Below are 6,000 nucleotides of genomic sequence, written 5' to 3'. Positions count from 1 at the left end.
ACTTTGTTGAAGTTCATAAGAGTGAAAAGTTAGAAGCCACTGGAATGTCCATCTGTGGGGGAGTAGAGAAATGGAAAGGAAAATAGTCCTGTGATGGAATATTATGCACAAGTGAAAAGGGAAAAATATCTCCTCTCATCTCTGTCTCTACATAAATGGATCTCAAAAAGATACTGCTGAGAGACTTCCCTGGTGGCACAGTGGTTAAGAATCCACCTGCCAATGCAGGGGACATGGGTTCGAGCCCTGGTCCGGGAAGATCCCACATGCTGCGGAGCAACTAAGCCCATGCTCCAAGACTACTGAGCCTGTGTGCCACAACTACTGAAGCCCACTTGCCTAGAGCCCATGCTCTGCAACAAGAGAAGCCACTGCAATGAGAAGCCCACGCACTGCAACGAAGAGTAACCCCCGCTCGCCACAACTAGAGAAAGCCTGCGTACAGCAACAAAGACCCAACACAGCCTAATTAATTAATTAATTATTTTAAAATTAAAAGAAAATACTCCTGAATGAAAAACAAAAAATAAGTTGTGTGATGATAGTACAGTGTGATACTATTTATATAAATTAAACACACACGTGTGTTGTTTCCGGATACATCTCTGTCTGTGGAAGTAAATACAGATTATGGAAGTGGTTGTCCCTGCTGGGAGTGCAGCGATTTTATTCTAGGTACTTGTGTCTTTCAAGTGTGTCTCCCCCACAGTGGTCAGAGAGATCATGTCACTGTAGATCCAGAGTAGAATGTAACCTGATGATCAATGCAGCCAGGCACATCAGTGTGATGGAGGTGGCCAAAGGGACCAGAGGGACTAGAGTGAAGATGGCCTTGATGCCACTATATGTCCAGCATATATAAAGAGCTCTTACAAATCAACAAGAAAAAGGCAGAAATGTCATAGGAAAAATGGGCCTTTCACAAAAGGTAATCTCTAAATGGCCAATAAATAAAAAGATGCTTGACATCATGAGTCATCAGGGAAAGGCAAGTTAAAACCAAAATGTCATGACACCTACTAGAATGGCTAAGTAGAGAAAGACCATACCAAGTGACGCTTCTACACTGCTGGTGGGAGAGTAAAACGACACAACCACTTTGGAAAACTGTTTGGCAGGGTCCACAAAGCTGAATCAACATCTACTCTATGGCTTCTAGGGATAAAGTCAAAGGAATGTGGACTTACTTTCACTGAAAAACCTATGAGAATATTCCTAACACCTCTGCTTGTAATAACCCCAAACTGGAAACCATCTAAATGCCCAACAAAAGGATATGTCAATTAATTGTGATGATTTCACAAAATGGAATACTCTATCGCAGTGATTCTCAACCCGGGGTGATTTTTACCCCTAATGGGACATTTGGCCACATCTAGAGACATTTTTGGTAGTCCGAACTTGGGGGGAGGGGCACGTGTTACAGTCATCTCGTGTGTAGAAGCCAGGGATGCTGGTCAACATCCTACAATGCATGGGACACAACAAGAAGCATTCAGACTCAAATGTTAGTAGTGGTTGAGAAACTCTACAACAATGAACAAGAATTATCACCCAGAACAAGGGAGAGAAAACTCACCAACCCAGTGCTGCCTGCAAGAAGCCATAAAGTCCAGCCTCTATGGGAAAAGAATCTAAAAAAAGAGTGGATATATGTGTATGTATAACTGATTCACTTTGCCTTACACCTGAAACTAACACAACATTGTAATTCAACTATACTCCCATAAAAATTTTTTTTAAATAAATAAATAAAAGAAAATTGAACACCCAACCTCAAAAAAAAAAAAAAGTCCATATGACAAGCAAAGTGATTCTATGCTATTCAAAGTCAAGTTAGGGGTTACCCTAGGGGTGGGGGGAGGGCAGCGGGCAGAGGGAGTGACAGAAGAAGACACAGCAGAGACTTCAGAAGGCTGGTAATGTTCTGTCCTCGATCAGGGTGCTATACAAACATGTTCATGTTGTGAAAACTTTGCAACGTACATTTGTGACCTGTGCATTTCTTTTTGGCATGTGTGCTATATTTGAATAAAAGGTTCTAAAAGTTAAAAATCCCCTCCTTCCTTCCACCCCTCTGCCCTATTCAGGTCTTATCAACTTTGTCCTGGGTGATTACCCCTACCTCTCTCCTCTTCCCCAGCCCGTCCTCCAGACAGCAGCCAGGGGAGTTCCTAGGACACACTTCCTGCTTTAAACCCTTCCATGACTCCCTATTGCTCCCAAGACTAGATCCAAGCCTCTAAGGACTTTCTTGGCGCCAGCTCTGCTTCTTTTGCAGTCTCATATCTACCTGTCCTCTCTGCTCCTTGCACCATTAACGAGCATCTCAGAGCATGCTGCTTCAAACCTCCAGGTGTTTGCACGCATTGTCCTCTGCCTGACAGGCTGACTGCCCCGACACACTCTTGCCCTCCAGGGTTCAGCTCTGATGCCGCTGCTCCAGAAGCCTCCCCCTGCTCATAACTAGGGGTCAGGAGGCTTTTGGATCAGAGACGATTTTCGGGATTTTGGGGTTTTTTTTCAGTTTTTTCTTTGCCTTTTTTTTTAACATCTTTATTGGAGTATAATTGCTTTACAATGATGTGTTAGTTTCTGCTTTATAACAAAGTGAATCAGCTATACATATACATATATCCCCATATCTCCTCCCTCTTGCGTCTCCCTCCCACCCTCCCTATTCCACCCCTATTTTTTTTTTTTTTCCTTCAAAAAGAACCTTTATTCTCTTTATAACAGCCTCTTATGCTCTCATGCTTTCTTGCCAGATGCCTTTGGAACAGGTGCTTTCTGGGCTGGAGCTTTCTTTTTTTTTTTAAGGATTTTTTTTTTTTTAATTTATTCCTTTTTGGCTGTGTTGGGTCTTCGTTTCTGTGCGAGGGCTTTCTCCAGTTCCGGAGAGTGGGGGCCACTCTTCATCGCGGTGCGCAGGGCTCTCACTGTCGCGGCCTCTCCCGTTGCGGAGCACAGGCTCCAGATGCGCAGGCTCAGTAGTTGTGGCTCACGGGCCCAGCCGCTCCGCGGCATGTGGGATCCTCCCAGACCAGGGCTCGAACCCGTGTCCCCTGCATTGGCAGGCAGATTCCCAACCACTGCGCTACCAGGGAAGCTCCATGGGCTGGAGCTTTCTGACCCTTCTGAGATTTTGGAGGAGGTGCTGCCTTCTGGCCTACAGCTTTCTGGGCAGGAACCTTCTGGGCTGGAGCCTTCTTACCCGTAGTGGTCATCTTTTTTTGCTGGAACCTTTGCAGTAGCTGCCGTAGCTGCCTCCTTAGCAGCAAGTGCTTTCTTAGGAGAAGTCTTCAGGAGAGCTGCCTTTTGAAGTTTCTTAACTTCAAGCTTGATTAGTCTGTTCCTCATTTTCCTTGCCTTCATGACTTTATAACGATCAAAATCTGTCATCTTGGCTTTCTTTTCTCTGGCTTCAATCTTCTTGGCCCACCTTGTGGCTGCGCACTTTGCATTGATATCTGCCTTCTCCCAGGCTTCTCGGACATACTTCTGGCGGGCACTGTGTGGGAACTTGAGGATGAAGTCAGTGAGCTGCATGCATTTGAAAGGCATAGCCTGTCTCCTTACCTGAGTGCAAGGTCCATCCACCAAAGCCCTGTTCTGATCAATCACATCTATAATTGCGACCAGCCTCCCGGCATGAGGCCCAAAGGAGACGTAGGCCACCCGGCCAACCTCCACGAAGCGCCTGAACACCATACTGGCGGCATATGGCGAAAAGGAAAGACCACCCCATAATTTCGTTTTGTTTGTTTGTTTTGGTTTTTTTGGCAGCGCTTTTTTGCCAGGCTTTCGGGATCCTACTTCCCTGACCAGGGATCGAACCCGTGCCTCCTGAAGTGGAAGCACGGAATCCTAACCACTGGACCACCAGGGAAGTCCCCAGAGATGATTTTCTTCTAGTCAACACACACACACACACACACACACACACACACGATTTGTAAAATACAAGAGAAGGCATTGAGTACTACACAAAAGCTTGGCCGCTCACCCCAGGACCTTTTTCTCCAGGGAGGTTCCTACCCTCTGGGACAGCCCAGGGCACTCCTGGACTGGGAAGAACTGAGAAATCCTGGGCTTTGAAAAACGACTGCCCCTCCCCCAGTGGGGAAGGGTGAGGCAGGGACCCCAAAGGTCCCGAGCTTGAACCCTGCCCCTCTTCTTTACCTGCAGCCCCAGTCCCCTCCCCTCCTCTGCCCGGCCAGCCCTCAGCTCCCTCCTCCCATCACCATTTCCGGAGGATTCCCCACCTCCACTCTGTAGCGCAGCAAAAGGGGAAGTGGGGTTGGGTGGGGAAGTTTCCAGGGAGGTAAATTTAGGTCAGTCCCACCAGCAGGTCACACCACCAGTGCTCCCACAGACCCCTGGGAGACTCAACCCAGCCTGTCTCCTGCTACCCCTGCCTCTCAGCCCATAGCCTCACCGGAAGAGACAGCAGGCAGGCTCACTGCCAGCAGAGCGGAAGCACATCACCCAGGTTCCAGCCCCAGCTCAGCCATTCACAGGCTGTGTGACCTTGGGCAAGTGCCCTAACCTCTCTGTGCCTCAGGTTCCTCACTTGCAAAAGCATAGGAGTACCCATTTCACAGGGCTGTTGAGGGATCAGATGAGTTCATTTAAAATAATGACTGGGGCTTCCCTGGTGGCACAGTGGTTAAGAATCCACCTGCCAATGCAGGGGACACGGGTTCGAACCCTGGTCCGGGAAGATCCCACATGCCGCGGAGCAACTAAGCCCGTGCACCTCAACTACTGAGCCTGCGCTGTAGAGCCGGCGAGCCACAACTACTGAGCCTGCGTGCCTAGCGTCCGTGCTCCGCAACAAGAGAAACCACCGCAATGAGAAGCCTGCTCGCAGCAACACAGCCGAAAATAAATATATAAATTTATTTTAAAAAATAAAATAATGTCTGGCATGTAAATGCCCCGTGATGGTTTCTGGCTAATGTTATTATTATTATTTTTTTAATTTTTATTTATTTATGGCTGTGTTGGGTCTTCGTTTCTGTGCGAGGGCTTTCTCTAGTTGTGGCAAGCGGGGTCCACTCTTCATCGCGGTGCGCGGGCCTCTCACTATCGCGGCCTCTCTTGTTGCGGAGCACAGGCTCCAGACGCGCAGGCTCAGTAGTTGTGGCTCACGGGCCCAGTTGCTCTGCGGCATGTGGGATCTTCCCAGACCAGGGCTCGAACCCGTGTCCCCTGCATTGGCAGGCAGATTCTCAACCACTGCGCCACCAGGGAAGCCCTAATGTTATTTTGAATAAGCGAGAAACAGAGGACAAGCCCTGCATTTGAGAAGTAATCAGTAAATGCCATTTTCCCCTCCCCAGTCCTCCTCTTTTTCCTCTCGCTGCTCCTGCCCCAGGAAGCTCTGGAGGCCAAGCTCAAGGTCTGAATTGATCCTTCACCTGCTGACCTTCAGCCCCGTCTGTCCAGCAAAGTTGCTCAGCGGCCTCCCTTGCCTGGGTGCTGAGGGTGGTCCCTGCCGTTTGGGGGTCCATCCCCCCTCCTCTTGCCCTCGCGCACAGAGGCAGGCAGCCACGGGGCCTCCTACCACCCCACACCTCTACCCTGGGCTGACACCAGGGACACGCAGACAGACACAAGGAATCTCCAGTGCACGCCTCCCACGGACACCTGGACATCTCCTGTCCAATCCAGCCCCTTCCCTCCCAACCTGCTGGTGCCCTGCGCTCCCCACTCAGGGACACCCAGCTGGCTACCAGGCCACAGAGGGACATCGTGCTAGGTGCACCGTCAAGGCCTGTCCTGCAATCTCCCTCCCACCCCTCTCTCCTTCCTTTCCCCAGTCCCTCCAGCATCCAGATACCCTCATCTCAGAAAACAGGCCCCTTTCACTCTGTTCTCTCCGTGGACTGCCCATGCTGAGCCCGTGACCCTCCAGATTGCTAATCAGAGCATGATGCCCTCCTATGAAAACCGACTGTGGTTGCAGGAAGTCTGAGCCCCAGGGCCCCCAAGCCT

At 49.5% G+C, this 6,000-nt stretch overlaps 1 pseudogene across 1 annotated transcript; it reads right to left on the bottom strand.

Annotated features, from left to right (window-relative positions):
• Positions 1–2,972: 2,972 nt before the first annotated feature.
• Positions 2,973–3,750, bottom strand: LOC309624195 (large ribosomal subunit protein eL14 pseudogene; annotated as a pseudogene). The gene has a single exon. The product of its transcript is annotated as a large ribosomal subunit protein eL14 pseudogene (transcript).
• Between the last annotated feature and the right edge of the window lie 2,250 nt (positions 3,751–6,000).

This window comes from Balaenoptera borealis (genome assembly GCF_965194805.1).
Source record: "Balaenoptera borealis genome assembly, chromosome: 2".
In the NCBI taxonomy this organism is placed as follows: Eukaryota; Metazoa; Chordata; class Mammalia; order Artiodactyla; family Balaenopteridae; genus Balaenoptera; species Balaenoptera borealis.
The sequence above is the reverse complement of the archived record's forward strand: the minus strand, read 5'-3'. Positions and strand labels throughout refer to the sequence as shown.